Source organism: Agelaius phoeniceus, chromosome 4, assembly GCF_051311805.1.
Source record: "Agelaius phoeniceus isolate bAgePho1 chromosome 4, bAgePho1.hap1, whole genome shotgun sequence".
NCBI classification, from domain to species: domain Eukaryota; kingdom Metazoa; phylum Chordata; class Aves; order Passeriformes; family Icteridae; genus Agelaius; species Agelaius phoeniceus.
Window position 1 is genome coordinate 32,397,626 of NC_135268.1, and position 22,418 is coordinate 32,420,043.

The 22,418-nt window shown below is 36.9% G+C and overlaps 1 long non-coding RNA gene across 1 annotated transcript in view; it reads left to right on the forward strand.

Annotated features, from left to right (window-relative positions):
* Positions 1 to 15,540, forward strand: part of LOC143693954 (uncharacterized) — a 73,602-nt gene extending 58,062 nt beyond the window's left edge. The window contains exon 3 of the long non-coding RNA XR_013182071.1: positions 15,474 to 15,540. This is a non-coding gene — a long non-coding RNA (uncharacterized LOC143693954). The remainder of the gene's footprint in view (positions 1 to 15,473) is intronic.
* The last annotated feature ends 6,878 nt before the right edge of the window (positions 15,541 to 22,418 follow it).

Consider the following 22,418-nt stretch of genomic DNA (forward strand, 5'->3'; position numbering starts at 1 on the left):
AGGAATTTTTCAAAAGCAATCTGGTTTCAGCATTTTTCGAAGGTATATTTAACACAACTTTTGATATTTTTTGTTATTTGACTGTACTATTGCATATGATGAAACTTTACAAGAAAGCAAGCAAGATGTTTCAGGGTTCATGCACAGTTGTCTGACACAGAGCAAAATAAATTGACTTCCTAGCACAAGGCACCTACTTGCTAGTTGGAGTCAAATTCCTAAGTCCTTCCTAAGTACAGGAAGAAAAGAACAAGAGAGAGGAGCTTGAACAGCAAAATTAAACACAGTTTTCATAATACAGAAACTAGCCAAACAGGTAGAACACCAAGTGATTTGAAGATGAGCATGGAACACATAAGACACACATATCTGTAGCAGACAAATAAGAAAGAAATGAAGGCAAACTAAAGTGGGGAGGAAAGTCACACACTATTACACCAGCTGTCTTTTGATGAATCCCAAAAAGCCCATTCAATGAGAAGGTCAAACTCTGAGCGAGTGGTAGTGACAGGGAAAGCAACGAGTCTGTCACAGGCACCTATTAACCTTGAGACCTAATACTGCTTTGCACAAATAATGGACATAAAAACAAGCATAAAGGAAGTCTGAATGTTTATGGATTTCAAAATGCTTTGAATTATGAAAGCATAGTAGATCTGAGTGCAAGCATTAAGGCATCAGTTAACATGTTTATGCTTCATTCAGTTGATATATATTTAGGTGAATTTGAATTTGATTCTATTTTGATGCACTTTGAACATCAGCATGATTTTAAGGTTGTTCCAAAGAGAGATCTACCGATGATTTAAAATAGAATTGTCTTGCAGTGGTAAAAAAGAACTATCTTTGAACCATATTTCTAGGGTAATTTCCATCATTGACTCCCAAGTCTTCTCTTCACATTACTGTAAATGTTCAGACTACTGGACATGATGGCTCTAAGAAATTTTTTTTTCTGTTGGTTCATAATTTTGTTGAACACACTGTTATATGCAATAGATTTTACCCTGATTTTTTTAAAGTTTTTCTTTTTCATGCCTAAGGCTGATATGCTTAAGGAACTTAGACAGAAAAATGACATAATCATAATAATGATTGAAGCTCTATTGGTAATCTATTTTCTGTTACTACTAATAGAAATGTGAAAGCACTTGCACAGAATATGAGTAATTCCAAGAATTAGAATATGAATAGCCTAGATATCTGGAAATGGGATTTGGAACTATGGCAAAGCAGAAGTAATCCTGCCTTCGCAGCCCAAATGGAAACATAATTATTCTGTTGCTGAATGTTTGAAACACAGTGACTGTGTAATTTGCTTGGAACAAACATCATTGGTTTAGGTGACATAATTCTCTTCATCTCAGTCTTCACACAAATCAGATCTACCCTGCCCTCAGGGATTTTTAGAGGCTTTGAACAATGAGTGATATTGACATATTTTTAAATATTCCTCTCAGATACTTGCTAAATTATTGATGTCTGTCAACTCAGTGATTATTTGAAAGAGGGATATTGACATAATGGAATTAAACTCTAAAGCAGATTTTTTTACATCTGTGTCAACAAAATACAAGTAAAAAAAAATCAAGAAAAAGATAATGGGGTTTTAAGGTTTTAAGGGTGGTCTGGACTACAGCCTGAACAATGACACAATTTAGGATTTAAAAGGAAATTAATATTTTCTGAATAGCTCACATTGCTCTGAATGCAGTTGATTGTCACCAACTTCTCTAACAATTAGGTTATTTTGAGATAATTTCAGAATATATTAACAGGGATAATAACGGAATACTCAATTTTTCCATTGGTGAAATAACATTTGTCTCACAGGACCATCTGACCATGATAATAGTTTTCTTTTATTCTCAATTGCATGTTAATATGGAACAGTGAAAATAATTACTTTTACAATGAATCTTCATTTTCCTAAAAATATCTGTCTGGGAACTTGTATACAGAGGAACTGCAGTGATCTAATGAATGATGTAACACCAAGGCAGTTTATTTTAACTGGTGCAAGTTTGTCTGTAAACATTTATTAGTTTTGTTACAGAAAAAGATAACAAACTTCTCTTGCATCCCAGAGAGAAACAACATGACACCACTTACTTGCTGATTGTGTACAAACACAAAGGATCCAGCTACAAACTGTCTGACTTCTGCCAGCTCACAAAGCACAGAACATACTGGGATCTTCCACCAGTCTCACAAACTATTTAAAAGTTGAAAATTTAAACTTAGTATTAGCTTGCAGCTTTCTTAGGGACAATTTCCCTTGGAACCTGGAGCTAAATTGAAGACCCAAGGTTCTCCTGTACAGCACGCGGGTGTTTAGGTATCCCAGAAAGATGCTTTTATTTACAGTCACATTCAGCACTTCCTGCTGGCTGGAAGGAGAGTCAGAGACTTCTCTCCATCCCAAGGACTGTGGGGACCCAGCTCAGTTCACTTGGAGAGGGTACTGCAGAGCTCTCCCCTAGGGGTTGTTGCCTTTTAAAGGGCAAGATTAGCACCTCATCAGACAGTCGCATACCACAGAAGGAAGAGGATCTTCCTGTAATGTGACAGAAGAACTCTTCAGTCCATGATGTAGATTCTTCTAAGATTAAAGTCAACTTTCCTTTCTAAAGACTAACCTGTTGTCTTTATATATATTATTTATAAGTTTACAAATTTTAGGAAGAGATCACTGCTAGGAAAGATAACAGCCTTTTCCAGCTTCAGGCATTTAGTAGGCAGGAAATGCCAAAAATACTGAGTGTAGCAGAATGGAGACATGGTCAGCCCCCTCTTTTTCACAGCCCTTCAGAACTTATTTGAAAAAATCAAGACCTACAGGCCATCCAAATATTCTTTATAAACAAGTGGCAGATTTAAAAATATATCTGGGTTCTGCACATGTGAAGAGATGCTTTGCTTTTTTGTTAATGCCACAAGAGTTAAGAGTAAATCCAAGTGCTCTACCAAACACCAAATGCAGAGCTCACATGCATACCCTGTGGTGCACAGGGTGAAGTGAGACTGGATTTATGCTGGGTTTCCTTTACTTCACTCTGCTTCATGTCTGTGTTTTCACATGAGAAGGACAGCAAGCCTTGACAGGTGCACAAGGCCCAGTCTACAATTAAAGTCACCACATTCTGATAAAGTCTGGTAGTACAATATTTTTTGGACAGGTCTGCTTGTCTGCTTCTGAAAGATGTAAAATATTTGGCAACAGGATTATTCAATCCTGGCCCTGTAACTTTATATAGAAAAGGAGGTTAATGTTGCTTAGAAAATGAAAAAAAATTCCTGCTTCCCCGGTGATTTATAAACATCTGCTCCCTGTATTTGCCATCTTGTTTCTTACTGCTTAAGTAGGTAACTATTCAATTAATGCACCATGTGTGAAGTTTTAGATACATCAATGAATGTTAATATTATATTATATTGGACTAGCTTACCTAGCTTACCTGAAATCTCTATTCCTCTTTTCTTCCTGAATGTTTGACTTTGGTCTTCATTTATGTGGAAAGCTTGGAGGCCAGAATAAATATGTTCTGGCAACTATCATGTTAATACATACCATATGGCATATAATTCAAGCAAGAAATAGTCCCACTTCCTCTTCTTTTATTGCAATGTACAGTGCTCAAATTTACTGTATTTGTGTATAAATAGATACTCTCTTAAATAGGGCATCAGTCCCTTTACACATGAAGTATATAAGAATATTTTCAGAATACTAAAGTATTCCCTCAGGAATGAATCTGAATTGAATTTTAACTGACACACAATGAATTTACTATCACTCAAGCTATCTGTGTGGCTATATGTGCTATTTGAGTCCTACATATGTTATATGAGCAGTGCTACTTTTTCGTCTTTTACCTATATCCATGATCAACACTCATGCACAAGTTCATCCTCAATAGTGCTTAATAGCACTATCAAGCTATAAGTAATCCTGTTGTAAGGATTGTCTCACACTGGAGCAGTTCATGGAGAAATGTCTGCTGTGGGAGCGACCCCACGCTGGAGCAGGGCAAGGACTCCTCTCCCTTAGCAGTTGCAGAAACGACCTGTGATGAGCTGACCATAACCCCCATTCCCTGCCTCCCTGAGCCACTGTTGGGGGGGAGGTAGAGCTGGGCAGGAGGAAGGAGTGAGGGGTTTTAATATTTCTTCTCATTATGCTGCTCTGATTTTGATTGGTAATAAGGTCTATTAATTTCCCCAAGTCAAACCTGCTTTGCCCATTATGATAATTGGTGAGTGATCTCTGGCTCTCCTCATCTCAGCTTGTGAGCCTTTTGTTTTATTTTCTCTCCCCTGACCAGGTATAGAGGGAATGATAGAGTTGGCTTACTGGGTACATGACATCCAGCCAGGACCAACACGCACCACTTGCTCTCTTCCTGGATATAGTTTATTGCTAGTATTGAGGAGCAAGCACCAGTATTGTCTACAATGTCTGTCTTTGCATTTAGAATGAGAACTTTGCAACTCACCAATAAGATAGCAGAAACAGAAACTGAGAAGTTGGTGCTTTAGCCAGATAATATTTAGCCTTTTCATCAGTTACTCTAGAAAGTATTTCCTTTGCCAGCCTGTGCTTTGTAGCTTTCCTTTGGATTTCTGCATTTATCCTGAGCTGTAGCAAAAGTATGGGAACACAGTCCATGGGCATTTATGTAGTTAACTGACTAAAGAAAAGAGCCAAGCCATAGCTGCTTTTCACAGTGCTCTGTCCAAATTTCCAAGCTAGCTGCAGTATCAAGAACCAAGGCTTTAATATTTAACTCTACTTTTCATAGACTTTGAATATCATCCATCCTGTCAAAGACAGCACCTTGTATTTTTTCACTGAATTTCATTATTTTGAATATATAACTTGATAAAATGCCAGTATTCTGCTCAAGTTTGGCTGCAGTACAGTGCAATTACTTTTGTAAAGGAATTACACACTGAACTCCCTTCAATTTAGTATAAAGATGTGGACATGCTGCGCTGTGCACATGAGGTGACAGTCTAACATGTTGGAGCAAACCTGAAAGGACTTATTGAATATGAAGATGAGTATTAACTTTCCTGTCCCAGACCCTTTAAGATTTTTCCATGAAGTGGAACAACAGTTCTCAAAGACAGAATCTTATAAGAGCCAAGTTCTCTCATGCTGGTCATGAACATATATTTTTCTATCAACAGATACAACAGAGTTCTATTTTTACTTGGTGGAAGGATAAAAAAGATACTTTCTTGCCTTCTTTTAGCTTTAAAACTCACACACACAATTCAGCTGTAATGGTTGCTGATGGTGGTCATTTTAGAATATTCATCCCCCAAAGATGGTAAAAAAATGCTATTTTTTGAAACCTTTTGCCTGTGACATTCTCCAATATCGATACTTCCTTTGCTTCTTTTTTTTTTTCTTTTTTTCTTTTTTAAGTGAAACTAATAACTGAATCCGAATGGTAAGATATTAAGTAATGATAGAAAGAGATTAATGGAGCGAGACAAAATTTGAAGACTGTTTGGAAGTGGCAGGTCTACCTGACTGTCAGGCAGGCAGCCTGAGATAAATTAATAGATTCAGAGTAAAATTCAACAACACAGGTCTCAAGCGTGCTGCTTTTAATCCTAACCAACATTTACTTCTGCAAGCCTAAAATTCTGCTTGTTATGCAGAATGATAAAACTCTGGATGTTTTATTTATACTGATATTTGGCAGTGAATTTGGAAGGCTATTAAGTATATACTGCAGCTTGAGCTAATGTTCCATCTGTGCCTCAGTTTACATATGAGCCTGAGCACAACAGTTTCTGGATGACTGCATAATCAGTGAGTTTGGCATATGATGGATGTGAGAACAAGCTTATGAAACAGCAGAGATATGCAGGGAACCAACTCCTTAATGTACCAAGATTAAAACACATTTTTGAGGCTGATGGAGTTTTAGTTACGGCATGTATGCAAACCTGGTGTCAGAATTAGTGATGGGATGGGCTACAATGTCCAGGGAGGCATATATTAGACTGGTTTACTTAACTTAGCACAACAAAAACTGAGTGCTGTTTTTAGACATACTTCCTGATGTGTCATGGTATACCGGCGAAGAAAAGAGCTACCAAAGTTATATGAGAGCCATATAAACAGTGGAGGAAAATTTAAAAAGCCAAAACCTGCTCTGCATAACTTCAGGAAATAAGACAAAAGTTTCTTACCATTTTCAGTAGCAAAGGAATGGGACACTCCTCCAATCAGAGTTCTGCTAGGAAAGAAAAACCACCTGAATTGGTTTAAAGACTCATAAACTGATCAACTTAAGAGGAATCACAAAAGTGTGTATCGTGCAATAGCCTGGTTTCAGCCTCCTGCTCCTCTTACAGCTCTGGGCTCCTTTGGGAGTGTATTAGCAAGGTTTAGAAGCATTTGAAATGCCTTTGTGGTGTAAGTGGCCAAACTTTCCCCATGAGAATCAGAGAGGGCTGGCATTTATCTTCTCATATTTGATTGCCTGCCTCAGAAACCACGGAATAAAATATGGCAGCCTTGAACCCAGTTCTGTTTGTTTTCAGAGTAATTATCACTGTTGGCAACTCTGACAGGAGAGGGAATGACTCAGAGTGAATCAATATGTCCACAAGCAAAAGCAGAATGTTCACAGCCTAAACAGGACACAACCACAGTTGCATAGGCACAGCTATACTACAGTCATAATAGAGCAGCCTATTGTACATGATACAAACCAGAGATCAAATTTGCCTGCCATTAACATGTCCAGTGCAGGCCAAACCTTAAACACTATTCTATTTAAAAGTTTAACAAATAGCTACCTATTACTCTGGTCTAAGTAAATGTAGCCTGCAAGAAATCCCAGCAGTTTTTTACTGAAACAGATGAGGATTTGCAAATCTGAAAAATTTAAAAAAAATCACCTCAGGGCTAGAAATAAAGTTCTGGTAACTGTGGCCATGAGTTGTGAATATAATACAGCCCAGCATAAATTATTGGCCCTTGCACTTGGAGCAGTCCACATTAATCTACTGCATAATGTAAAACAGCTTTCATTTTGGGATACTCTGATGCATTGGAGTTTCCCGCACTGTGGCTCAATTCAACCAGGGGAAAAAGTATCTGTCTCAGAATAACAGAGGATATAGCTAGTGAGAATAGTATTCTAATGCAAAGAAGAAAATTTGAATTGGAACACCTCCAGATCCAGGATGATCTGAGACTAGGTTGACTTTCTGGTCTCGCCCCTTGGCTATGAAGAAAAGGGTTATCATCTGCTACAAGACACATGAAAGAAGTGGCTGGAGATGGCTAAAAACAGATAGATCTGGACTGTTGTAGCATGGCTGTGTCTGCAAAGACCTTAAAGTAAAAAATAATGTGCAATGGGCTTGAGGGATTGAGCAAGTTGTTGGAATATAATACTTAAAGACTTAGAGAGAATTTGCATTTCTAGTTCCACTTCAGACCAACTCTCCTATCCCTGTGTTTTATTATCTAACTCTTATGAGCCCTGTGGCACTCATTAAAAATATAAGATGTCTGGTCTGCCCTGAATTTGCTGCAGGGCTTTGTTGGCTGCTACATTCCAGAATGCTCCTTACCATCCTTGGCAAGATATGTCTTAAGTAAGTCTGGGATAGGAGAGCTATGTTTCAAATTACTGTTAAGGCTATTTAGCCTTTTAGACCTTTTAGAAGCAAAAGAAATTTACAGTGAGCTACTCCATCTGAGTTGGCACACATCAAATATTTACTAAGTAAAGCACAATCGTAATGAAAGGCCATTTTCGGAGCTACTGCTTAACATTTAATATGCAGTGATGGGTGCATTATTTGTCAAATTAAAGGCTTAAATATCTTCACATCTTCTCATTCATCACAGCATTATTGAGAGTTGAAATAAGGGTAACACGTCTTTTTTGGTCTTTCTTTGTTGGTTTGTTCTGTCAAAGAGAAGACAAACTGCTTGCAAAAAAAGGGACAAAGTCACATCCAAATGAAATGTTGAATTAATGGTCACCAGGCAGTTGCCATCAAATCTCTACAAATAGGAAAGCTCACATTGCTGTAATTTTTTTTATTTTTTTCAAAACCACAGATATTCAGTGCAGTGATTCAAAAATAAACACTTCTATAGTGCTAATACTTACCTGAATCCTTGGGGTACCATTTGTCACACAGATTTCTTTTCTGAAGATGCTGTGAAGGATTGGAAAACAGTTCTGCCACCAAATAATTCTAAAGAACTTATAGCAAGTTCTTAACATATGAAGAATCCTTCATACTTTTTTCTTTTTTGCTTTTTTTTTGTTTGTTTGTTTGGTTGGTTGGTTTTTTTGATTGGTTGGTTGGGTTTTTTTTTTTGTTCTTGTTTTGGTTTTGTTTTGGTTTTTTGTTTCATTTTGCATTGTTTGTTTCTTCATTGTGTTGGGTTTTTGGGGCTTTTTGTTTGTTTGTTTGTTTGAGGAGCCTCAGCAATCTATGTGCAGCATAAAAGAAATCTCAGTACATAAATAAAAATATTTTTCCTCCTGCAGTGGATGAGCACCAAAGTGAATTACAGAGCTACATGCTTTGACTCTAAAAATTCCTCAGTGCACATATACATGACCCAAAATCACTGCAAGGAGCTGTTGGCATGAATTACCACACCACTGAAGAATTGATCCTACTTCTCTGAGAGTGCCCTGGCAAACAGGCACATCTCAGTGACACCACTCTTTCTTCTTTCTAGCAGCTCAGCATCACATTCAACAGCACAGATGCAGATTCCATACAACAGGGCTTTGGCCTTATCTGACTCAATGTGATAAAAAAGACTCACCAAAAGAGGGACAAACAAAGCACCTGGCCACACTGGAGATGGTCACATTGTTGAAATGTAATTGCAGACTGCTCTGCAGACATCCTCTTCCAAGTGTATTATCCATATCTGCTTTTCAGTTCTTTGCAGTGGAGCTGCATCACTGAATCTCCACAGCCCTTTGTCATGAAGGCCAGTCCCATGCAGGACAGAAAAAACACTCCATGCCTATGCAGCCACAGCTGGCAGCAGCTGATTGATGAGAAAACCTGGCCATGCCCATCCACCCCAGAATGTCACAAAGGCACCAGCCAAGGAGAGAAGTTCCCTCAACCTCTGTCAACTGAACTGACACCTCTCCTCTGCAATGATTTTGAAAGTAAATAGGAGAGGGTTATTTAAATCTACAGCAGCCTCCTAACACTTCCTTGGCCAGAGTCCGTATTCCACATTGGGGAATATTTCCTACTTCAGTGTTGTGCCTTTATTGCAATGCTACTGACCTTGGCTGTATGGTGAACAACCTGTTCCATAACTACACCATCAGCCTTTTTCACTGTCTCTGAACACAACTGAATCAATACCTAATGCATCCCAAGTGAAGGAAAATGTGTATTTTTGAATCTGCTTCCTATATCAGGTGACCACCTCCCATCAAAACCAGTGAGTGCTTTCTGTTGTCCTTAATATACTTTTACCAAGATGAGTGAACTGTCACCTTCTTGCTGGAAAGTCTGTTTCTTCCATGTAGAATATTATAGTTTTTAAACTTTGAATGATGTTAATGACTTCAGGAAAAAAAAAAAAGAAAATAAAAGAATCCTAGCTATTTTTTTTGCACCTTCTTTTTACTTGTAACTCTGGCAATCTGGCAGCAAAATTAGAGAAAGCACACTGAAAAAAATGCTGTGGTTTATCTTCATTAAAAAAGTACAAATATGAACCTCTTTTTCAGAAATGCAGTTTCCACAGTGACCATGCAATATCATCTGCTGTTTGTCATATGGTGGTGTAAGACACCCACTTTTGCTTGCTGATGTCAAAACAATAAATGAAAACTGAGAAATCCTGGCATGCATTGCTACATATTCTTAATATAGATGTGAAAATAGATACCACTCACAGTTTTGTTTAGTATAATCATTTGATCTTCTGACAGAGAAATATCATAGATAAATATATATAGCCTGATCATCAAAGTTATTTTATATGCCTTCTGCTATGAGCTTCAGTTAGGATGTTTGCACAGGCAGTGGAAGCAGTTCTAGTTATATTCTCCCTATCCCATTTCTAATGCTTATTCTCTGGAATATGATCACTGTAATGCTGGCAGTGCCCAACAAGGCCAGGCAGGTTCCACCCTGTACCAAACAGTCACTGATGAGCCCCATCTTTCCAAAGCTATCAAATGCATTTCATTAAGTTTCTTTGTAGATCTAACCTCAAACTCATTTCTGTAAATAAAATTCCTATATTTTGTGTGAACCAAATAGGAAAAAAATGGCCCTATGGGACAAATCTGCCTAATTTTTTCCACACAGATTGGTAATTTTATATATTCTTAGCCTTTCCAAATTACTATGCACCTCTCTCCTTTCTCACAGGGAGTTTGCACTTACTCATTGCTTGTATGACAGTATGCAACCTTTGCTATCAGATGCAGTTATCCAGGATTTGTGATTTTGGAATGAAACTCCAGCAAATACCATAAATTTAGACATTAAACGTGAATTTTCTGTCCCTGAATAGCAGTTCTGCTAGACTGAAGATGTTGCATTTTTACTTAGTAGGAAACATTAATTATTAGTAGGAAATACTGATTGGATTCAAATTTCCAGATATATTTGATCAATAACTGGCAGCAGAAAGTAAGTCTCTCATATTTGATCCTCATTCACAGGCAGCTCATTTCCACAGCAACAGTCAATGTCATTTTTACATTAAAGAGGAGACAGCCCTTGCTGGGGGCTGGATTTAGTCTCAACAATCTTTGACCTGGAACCTTGCACAGTGCTTTGAACAGTGCTCCAGGAATGAAGCAGTCTCACAAACTGCAGGTATAAAGCAGCCAATTTTGTACCCATGCCTTTGAGGAGGCAAACTGCTTGCTTTTGGATCTGCCCATTACCTGCTGGGTTGGGGGGCACTTAAGTGCAAAAATAACTGTAGGGAGATTAAAATGCTATGTTTCTGTGCCAGCTATTTCTATTATTACATCTAATTATTGTGAAAACCTTTCCCCAGTTCTCACCAGTAATTTTTTCACTGAAATATCATGTCATAATAGCTGCTATCAAAACTCTTTGATTCAACTATAGTTATTTTAAATTCCCTAAACCACACATGGAACTGTCTTGAGACAAGTTTACAGTGATATATGCACTGCACAACTCTGTCAGAGGCAAAGCAAAACCTGATTCTATGAGTCAATTTATTTTTTTTCTGGAAACTGATTATACTGTCATGCTTTATACTATAGATAGGGTAGGAAATTCAAGTTTTAGTGCTAGACTTAGATGTTAAAGCAGCAGAGGACATGGACTTGCCTGAAGGTATAAATTTTTAATTGCTCTTAGTGTGTTTTCTTGTGTATTCCCCTCACTTACATCAAATACCAGCAGGCTTGTGGAAGTACTTAGCTGGTTACTATGCAGTTTTATTCATTTTTACTGAGACAATAACCTAAAAAGTAGGAGCTTGGCTTGAAAAAAATACAAGTTTCAGAAAGAATCAGCAGAAAATTTCTAAGAGATTTCCATAAAGCTTGTGAAGAGTTATTTAAATACCTGATATCCTCCAATGTGACCACCAGACTTGAGTTTCTCCTATGATATGATAAACCTTTATTTCCCTAAATAACTCAACAAGTCAGTTATATGGCTGGTAGTTTGTTTTATTCTGAGGTCTTTTATGTATACTGATGATAGTCTAAAATCACAGTTTCCCAGGATTTTACTCAATAGAATCCAATCTAATTGAGTCTTACTATTTTAACTAAGAGATGAATACTCAAAAAGCAGCAAATTAGGCAGGTTACAGACCAGATCCAGAATAGGTTTTGAGATTTTTTTGTAATTTTTGAAAATTGCCATTTTTTATTCTGACTTATAAAAATGTAAATTTTCAGACTACTTCTAATGTTTAAAGAAGATAAAACCAGGTACCAATATATCGACTACATTGCAGTATACTGTTGCAGAAGGAGAGGATTGTCCCAGCTTCACAGGGAGGCAGAACACTCTTGCACTGGCCCCTTGTCTCTGTGTCCTGGCCATAGAGTCTTGCTTTCTTAGCCCTTGAGTTTTGGAATATAAAAATCAATTAGCTATAAAATATGCAGACCACTGATGACAACTTTCTGTAGAATTAATCAAATTTTATGTTCCCATAGCTGCTTTCCTGCCATGTGTCTAGAAACTGTTAAGGCCTAACACTTCAGAAACAACCTAAAAGGCAGGTCCTCTATCATGTTTTTATAATCAGTTGCATATTTTTATATTTTCTCATCTTATGTCACCCATAAGGCCCTATATCCTTCTCTGACTATATATTGCTATATCAGCTTCAGTAAATTCTTTCCTTAATAGGCTCTACTACACAATATCTTAAGAAAGCTTCTGGATAGTCTCACTTGGTCTGTCAAAAGGACTAATAAAGTTTACTTAGCACTTTGTCAGATTATGATTATTTTTATGTGGGTTGAATGCTACTCCTGTTATATTTAATCATGTCATGTTTGAAGAGCTGCAAGTGAAAAATCCAGTTGTAATCAAGAAACAATGTTTGCAAATCTTGAATAAACAATTTATATAATTTAAACAAAAGTGGAAATCAACTCTGGCATTTTAGTGCCTTCCACAGTGCTTTTTCTTTTTTAAGACAAATTATGGTTTCATAACTTCCCATAATCCAGAGTACAACAAGCATGTGAAATGAAATTTGCGTTTTGTTATTATTTTCAGGTTTATTCCACTGCAGACATGAACAAAAGACCAAAATACTGACACTGGTTTTAGAGGATGGCAGTGCAGGTAGCCATGGCAACAGAGAACTCTGTGTGCTCCCTCCCAGGTGTTTCCTGGATTTGACAGGGGATGTCAACATGCACCAAGTTACTGCTGCCACAGGCACATTTGGTCTGTACCAAAGATGGTGAGATGAGCACTGACTCAGCCACAGCCCCTGAGCAGCCCAGGTGTACTAAAATCAAAGTGTTTTCTTCTTCCAGGACTCACAGTCAGCTGTGCTGACTCTCCTGTGCACTCTGATGCTCAGGCAGAGAGTAATCTGCCCTAGCTTTATTGAAGGCAGTAGTTCAACCAGGAATGCCAATACAGAGGAAATAAATTAGACATTTGCTTCCATAACAAGATATCTGTGGCACCATTGCAGACCTCTCCTTCACCCCTGGAAGTACTGAAGTGGCAAATGTTAAACATTTGGAGACAGTCAAATGAAATACAGTATTCCAATTCAAGTCAAACAATAGGAAAAGAAATGCAGTGTTTTGATATTCCTGATGAAAAATGAAAAAAGACAGAGAAAGTCATCCTTCTGAGCACAATTTCAATGCTGTGTTCTCTGGGTTTTGTTAAGAAGTATTATTTTTAACTGGGTAATACTATTTTTAATTCTTTTCAGTTGCATTGTTTGTGTACCTGACTGAATGGAAATTTATGTGAACATAAATTTGTCTTTGCTTAGACAAAGGTTTTCTTGCATTTTTCCCTCATGCAAAGACTTTATTTTGCATTTGTCCCTTCTCAGTGAATCACAGAATGGGTGGGATTGGGAAAGACCTCTTGGGAGGTCTCTAGTCCAACCATCCTGCTAAATCAGGTTCAGCAGGTTGTACAGGATTGCATCCAAATGGTGTTTGAGTATCTCCATGGAAGAAGATTCCACAGCCCCTCTGAGCAGCCTGTTCCAGTGCTGTTGCCCTCAAAGAAAATAATTTTTTTATTCATTTTCAGATGGAACTTTCTGTGTTTCAGTTTGTGCTTGTCACCCCTTATCCTCTGACTAGGCATCCCTGGAAAGAGTCTGGCCCCAGTCTCTAAACATTTGCCCTCAAAGTATTTGTATGCCTGGATAAGATCCTCTCTTCTTCAAGCATCTCTTCTCAAGGCTGCACAGGCCCAGCTCCCTCAGGTTTCCTCTTAAGAGATGTCTTCAGTCCCCTCATCCTCTTTGTGATATGGTTAAACTCTCATGGTGAGACTCTTTCAGATGCTTTCAGAGGACTCTGAAGGTGGGCGACTCCTTTCCCTGTCTGGGTTGTGTCCACATAAAACAGCTTTGAGAAGGGACAGGGAAGGGAAGTGCTGCAAGATTGAACTGTTATGTTAATACTTAAAAACATCCTGCACTCCAGTAAAGTCTAACACATAAATTCTAAAATTTTGACAGATAGGAATGTTGTTTACCTGATACCAGGTGGTTTCCCAGGGGCACTGTGGAGAAGTTCTTAGATTAATGATCTTTGAATATTGATTTGAGGAAGATTCAGGTCAGTCATAGCTGTCAGTGTAAACAAAGAGCAATTCATTTCAAGGCCAGGGGTACTCTCACATGAGCCATATACTGATAGAAAAATCATATGATAGAAACAGAATACCAGGTTGGAAGATATCAAGGATCATTTGATCCAACATTTCTTGGTAAATAAAGAATAAGACCCAATAACTGCCCTTGAACTTGCAACCCTAAATGAACACTAGCAGATTCAGAATTCCTTACCCAACCATATTTTTCTGTTTTAAATTTAGTATATAAGCAAATTAAAATAATCAAAGAAGTCCTATTAATGATTGTGCATGTCATCCATTAGCAATATGACCAGGGGATCTGCCAATTTTTTTTTATTTTGCTATCTCTGAGGTCTGCTTCACAATTAGTCAATGTAAATAAAAGCTTCAAATCACAAGAGAAAATATTCAGAATGTATGTTATTCAACATGTCTCATTGCCACAAATGTGCTATAGTGTTTCCCTTGCAGATTTTTAGCAATCACCATGAAATTTCCTACAGATTTATTAAGTAGCTTGTCTCAGACAACTCAGTGTGTGTATTCCAGCTAATTTGGTGATATTCTATAACTGTTCTCAAATTCTGTCATCAGTATCCACTACAGACACAGCAATAGCCTAGAATAGATATTATATAGCTATTTAACTATTATTAGCTAAATATTTATCGTATTTATTAGCTAATGTATATTATTATATAGCTATTATACTATTAGCTATTTATATAGCTATAGGCACAGAAATGTACTTAGGGATATTAAAATGTTCAAAAATATATGTAAATTACATTGAAATAAGTAAGTACACTGTTTTCTTAACCAAGTGACTTAAGGTGGGTCGTTGGGAGTTTGCTTTATTTTCTTTTAAATCATATTATGGAAAAGTTATTTATTTTAAACAGTGGCAAATATCCTAATATGTTGCAGAACTGCAAAAGTTAAAAAAACAAAATGGAAGTTTTAAGTTCATTGTTATTTTTAGTTATTTGTCAAACTGTATGAAGGATTTCAAAAGTTTGACCCTTTGGAACCCCTTCCATCTACGCAAACCTCTAACCCAGTTTTTCAGTTCACAGAATGCATTTTTCTCTTCTGTTTTACTTGGCTTGAATTTCAATTGGAACTTCTCTTTCCCACAGTGTACTCTGAAATGTCAGATGGGAGAGAGAGAGAGATCAAGCATTTTCTTAATGGATGGTGGAGTCAGCAGCAAAGGTCTGTGACTTGCTAACTTAGAGTCAGCACCCTCTTCTGTAGTGTATATCCTAATTCATCAGCATGCTCTTCAAATTTGCAAACACATTTATAATGTACCCTCAGGAAGCATGCCCCGGCCAATGGGCTGAAGGAGGAGCGTGCACAGCAACCCTCACCCTTACTGCAGGACATCCAGCCAGCCCTTGTGGGGTAAGACAGAAAGGCACCCTGTACTGCAGCAACTCACATCTATTTCTCATCAGCTACACAGATTTCAGTAATGCCAGTAAAATATTAAATCTAAATCTAAATCTAAATCTAAATCTAATCTAAATCTTTGCACTGCTTGTTGGAAACACCTGATGAAAAAGAAGGCTTTGCATGGTTCTTTCAACATGATTGTATGTGAAATTGAGGTTGGTTTATAAAATAAACTGATGAAAAGTAATGATGTGGTTCACTTTTAACACTTGCAATAAGAGCAGCAAGTAATACGACAGAGTAAAAAACCTTATGTACTTTAGCCCAAGTAGTCTGTTTTGGTCTGATGCAGTCATGCATCTCCTAAATAGAAGACAAAACGGAAGTAAAACAAGCTGCAGCTCTGTAAAAGCACCAAAAATCATGGCATATATATATATATATATTCCAGGGAAGAAGGATCTGACTGCATCTTCACTGGACAGCAGTCTTCACCCTTTAGCTGTGAGAGAGTATTCAACCACAGAGTGTCTGTTTTCAAGCTTTGCTCTGGAGAGCATGTATTTCTAGCACTGTAGCTGCAACACTATCAAACTTATCTTTCTCACTATAACTGTAAATGACCTTGGACTATCAGCTAGCTGTTAACCTGCAGGAAGCCTCTGACTTGATCAGTGCTGTATGAATCTACAATACAGACAATTGATTATGCTGCACATCAGTATGTGGGTATGGCCTCTTTCATTTTCTTAGCAAGCAATAACACAAATTCTTGACACGTATTATAACTCACATTTCCCAAGCTGCTGTCAGCCATTCTGCTAGGAGTAAAATTGTGGTTTAGTAGAGCAGCTGACAAGTTGATGCTCATGCATAAGCACATCAGGTAGAAAGCCAGTCCTGCAGGATGGTGTGTGCTGTGCTCAGAGAGATGTTTTAGTGTGTGTTTGTCTTTGAATGCAAGTGCAACCTCATTATCTTTGGGAGCTGACTCAGATGTTTAATATCATGTATGTGTTGACCAAGTTGGCAGAACTGCAGCCAGAATGCTGTGCACTTTGCAAGGCTGAGCCCAAGGGGCCTTTTATCTCAAAAACAATGGTTGCTGATCATATTGCAAATTCAGCCACTCATTACTGCTACATGCTGAGCACCAGACAGCTGCTCTACGAAACGCATCAAAAAGCAGTTAGAATAAATCTTTGCATTGAGATTATTTAATAATTTGTTGAAAAATTCTAGACAGAAGTGCTAAAAAGTTTGAACCAAATTATAACATTATAAGTTTATAAACTTTCAATGACTTCATATATGCTGACTCCAGTGTAGCCACATGCTTCACTCTTTAAGCAGAATTTGGCTCTATGACAACTTAAAGAACAAAAAAGGCTTTCAAACCAGTTTGTGGATACATTCTTTGTACCAAAAGCCTTTGTATTTCAAAATAAATTACTTGTAACACTTTCTGCTTTCTGTTTAGACAGTATTTTTTCAAATCAAGTCATCCTTAGGAAAATACACCCTCCCCCCCATATTTGTATTAAAACATAGGAAGTTCTTTTTGGAATAAGAATTCTAAATATTCATGACATACATAGCTATTTTTCATCTACTGGTGATACTTATGGGGCACGTTACTAATTTGTCTTTACATTCTGATAGGAGAAAGTTTGTTAACGGAATTGAGACACTATAGAAACTGTTCACATAGTTTACATGTAAAAGATGCAGATGGGATATACTCCCCTAGATGATCACATGATTTAAAACTTTTGACCACACTCATTGTGAAGAGGTTTTCACTGTCCTGTGTTGGATGACCTTGATTAAGTTTGTTTATGCTATCTTGACACTTTTTGCAGTCTGTACTGGGAAGATTATGGCTCCATCTCCTGTATAGATGCCCATGAAGCAATAAAGAAACCAGTGAGACCCTCATGAGCATCCTTTTCTCCAGACTGAACAAATTAAAGTCTATCAGCTTTTCACACTATGTGCTCCAGCCTGCCAAATGTTCTGGTGGCTTTACACTCCAGTTTTTCAATATCTTTGGAAGCACAAAAGTGTCATTTTCACACTTTATTTTTTCCTGAGAGTAGGAAAGGCTAATAGTTCCCATGAGATGGTGCCTTGGCAGTTCCTCTGCAACATCCTCAGTCTGGGTTTGTGACAAGCGACAGACTTCTTCAGATTATTTGTGTGTAGGTAAATTGACTCTTACATAACTGGAGTAGCACATACTCAAGATGATGATCTGTATTAATTTTGCCTATGAAATCAGGTTCAGGATATCCCAGCACAGAGTCATGCTGGCACTAGACTGGAAACTAGAAGCACTATAGCAACATTTCCATTGAAGATAATCCAATTGGAATTTTAATACACAAACCCTATGATGAAAAGCAGTATGTATTAATCCAAGCAGAAATCTTAACTAATGTGGCTTTATTCCTCCCAGTACTCAAGGCCCTCCTTTTATACATAACTGGAAATTCTACATTGTACTGCAATGTGCAGCATAGAAAGTCTTCAGCAGAGCCAGCTGCATTCACTGTGGCTAGTGCCTGAAAACTTTCTTGTCCTACCAGATGGCATAGTTTTTACTCCTGACACAGAAATGAACTTATATAGCTGGTCTTTAATACTTTAAAAGAAAAAGCATTTAACTCCCATTTTGAAATCTGTTTATCTGCTTTTGCAGTGCAGATAGTACTTCTGACAGCCCACTTCATATTAAGCCTGACATCTTTGATGGTCTGATGGTCTGTTTCTACATGAAGAAATCATATTTTTCTGCCATGCTGGCATTTCACATCCCACTGAGTTCAGAACAAAGGTGGTTTTGCTGTGTTGCTTGAATGTTAAGTTTAGAATAAGAGCTGACAATTTAAGACATGATTGATATGCAGAATCTGCATCAGATTCTTTAAAAAAGAATACTTCCCTGATAAAATCCATAGTGTTTTCTAGACTGTGCATTAAAAGATAAATGTACTATTTACATCAATAAATTAACATTAACATACATAATAAATTAACATTTACTATCAATAAATTAACATTGCATGCTAGATAACACTACTGTTAACTCTCTTATAACAATTACAAGAATGGTTAATACAATTCTTTCTACTTTATCCACACCTGAAGCATGTAATTTTGCTTCAAACAACAAAAATCAGTCTCAGGAGGCAGTAAATACAGGAAACTTGGATGCTTTCTTTGTGCCCTCTTCTAACTCTACATGGTGTCTACATGATGGCATCAGAAGATTGTAGGCTATATCAACCTGTACATATTTGGGATAGAGGACGAGAAGAGATGCAAAATCTGTTTTCTTGGTGTTGCTCCAGCCAAGGACAATTCAACACCACCTGAACTGCCAGTTTAAAGTTCATGCTTTAAAGCTTCTCTGCTCTACCATATAATACAAAAGGAATATTATATTGTCTGCCTCACAACTTATCTCACTGAGCTCTTTTCTAATCTGTTTTCCACAGCTTTGCTGAAGCAGTCATACGGATTTGGTAGGTTTCATTCTATTCCTTTGAAGCTATGCTTATTTGTTGATTTTTTTACTGTAATCAGCTAAGGCAGGTGTTGGGATTCAACTGCAACTGTAATTATGGTTCATTTAAATGAAACTGAAGCATGGTTTAGCATCATGCAGCTAGTAGGATCAGCTTTATTCCAGAAACTTACTGCCTTTACTAAAGATAGGAAGTCTAATAGTTTATGTGAAATGTATAATGTCCCTAAATGTTCCTAAATAGCATTAAAGATCATTCTCAATAAATTTTATGATGTGAGCGCAAAATTTACACATGTAAAAAATCTGCATCTCAACAATAACCAACTCTGGTGCATCAGCCTTGAAACTACAATTAATTTTTTTTTTTATCTATTGACTTAACATTGTGTCACAGCATAAACACCAAGTTCATCTTTAAGCTATAAAGATGCAAATGGGACAATGCTAAGTTCAATCCCCTTGTATGAAAAATTGTCCTCTATTTTATGAAAAAAATTCCTTTGTTATGAAAAATCCTGCATGTTCTGTTTCTTATTGTGGTGTCTCTTATCAATGAGACATATCAACATATAGCACTTGTAAGCAGATCTGCTGAAAGTAATTATAAACAAACCAGACTGGGCATGTTCACCCTCACTGTGTTGTGTAAATTTAATTTTAGTAGTTTGGGGGTTTTTTTTCTTTTTTTCAGCTTTTTCAAGAAATTTTCTCATATTGCAGGTTTACACCAAGCAGCAGACTGAAAGAGCTATATAAAGATAAAGACTCCATAAAAAGACATTGATGAAAATATTTTTGTAATCTTCTGAGTGGTATGTCTCATACTGGTGGCCCAAAAATACATGGCAAGAGTACACCACCCACACTGCAGCACTTCTCATGCACCAGGGTGGGGAACAGAGAATTATCCTTTAGTCATTCTGTCCATTTTGAGCAGCTTACATTTGTGCAGTTGTAAAAGAAGAGAGCTTTTTCATCTACTATGGGATATTGGATCCTTTAATTTGTTGAAAACAGGGTTCATTTAACTTGCCTAAATGGGTTGGATACTTTTCTCTACATAAACACATATACATATATTTATAAACTCTATACATAAATACAAAAACATTTTAAGCTTCTGTGTGTCTTCCCTGGTTTGCAACACCAAAGAATTAATGAAGCAACTAACTTAGAAAAAACTGGTCCTGCAGAACTGCAAAAAGCAAGAGAAACAGTTCCTAAACTTATATGTTTATTTTGATTTACTGCTGAGAAAGATGAGAAGATGAGAATGAGATGAGAAGAATTTTGCTTGCGTCCTGTTCTCATAAATTACTAGGCCAGTTTCTATAGAAAAGTTAAATCTGATTTTGGGAGTAAGGACCTTGACAAAACACATGCCCAATGGATTTGTATCTTAGATTGTCACACTATGGATGAACACTGAATGTTGCCACTGCAACAGATCCTTCTAGGAATATTTACTGAATAATGATGTGAATGCAGCATAAAAAGGAATGCTGTACATGTTCTCCTGCTGCACACAAGAAGGGATATACAGACCCAGCTTCAATATGGTAAAGACAGCAGGCTGTGATGAAGCAGTTTTCCATTCCAATTACAAGAAACCATCATTCATAAACTGCCATTTTCCGTTCCTGTCAGAAATTTTGTGGAAAGAAGAGATTTTCTGCTTAAAATCAAGTGGTCTAGAATGCTCCACTCAATTGTTTGTGTGAGAAATACTCAGTATTTTAAGGGGCCTAGCCCAAAGCTTCCCATGTTTTGTAAAAGACTGCAGAAGGGTGATATTCTTTCTATTCTATTTTGCTCAGTTGGCTTATCCTGCTTTTTGTTATGGGCTGAAAAAACTTTCAGACAGACACATAAAAATCTAGCCTTTCAAAATTAGGTCCTTAAAAATGTATGTATAAACCCTATTTATAGATATATGCATCCACTCTAATGATATACTGTTTCTGAACACTTAAAAAATGGAAACAGATTTATACATGTATTTATGCAGTGTGAAAGTCTAAAAAACTAAATTTTATCTAGCACACATGATGAAAAAAAATTTTAAAGTATCATATTCATAAAGCTTTTGATCATCTTGTGCATTGATAGTTACCAAGACTTATTTTCCAGGTGGTTTCTGAAATGAGTAAATTAAAATATTTCCAAGAGCTGCAAAGCACTAAAGGAAGGGAAGGAAAGAAAACCTCAAAAAGCTACCAAGAGAAACAAAGAGAACACAAAGAAAGACTCAAATTCATGAAGAACACAAAGAATGGGCTCAAATTCAGCTAGCAATTCATTAATTCCTTGTCTCAGTGGTGGGAAATACTCAGAAATAAGAAATTCAGCTGGTTAATAAAGGAAAACAGCAGCTAAAAGGCTTAGTCCAGTGTAATACAACCCAGAACCATAATCTCTCTCTTATTTTGGAAAGTCTTCCCCTTAAATAAATTGGAGTATATGTTTTGCAAAAAATTTGTTTGCTTAATTTTTAAATAACATGGAGAATTATTTTCTAAAGCACATACTTCTTGAGTGGAGATTCTATGGTATTTGCTGAAACTTCATATACTTTATTTCCCAATTCTGAACCTTGATGGAACTAAGAAGGTCAAAAATAGGAATTTTTCATAAATTCTTTTATTTCAGTTTTTATCATAACTTTACTGTTCTGCAATTTTTAGCCTTCCTTCCTCTCTTTTATGCAGCTTTATTCAACAAGGCTTGACTTGTACATATATTATACTTAGTTATAAAAATTGCTTCCTAGAATCAGAGCAAATTACTTCTGCTGTAATTTGTCTTTGGAATCTGTACTAAGCTGCTGAACTTTTGTGTGTTAATCCACAGCAGGAAAGCATGAATATTTCTGACAGGTTTTCAGACTGAAACAAACATTACCAAAATAAACACAACACAATGTGTTCACAATTAATTAGTTTAACCAGGGCACTTTAATTTCTCATAGACAGAAATTTGAATGAATTCAAAGAAAAATAATTTAATTATAAATATACTTACAGTCGAGCATAATGGTGCCATCAATTTTTTAGCAGACTCCACATTATAGTCTGTGGGGGATCTGTTAAAATATTGATAGCAGGATATGGCCCATTATGAGGACACACATTGTGTTCTATTTCAAACAGAGAAT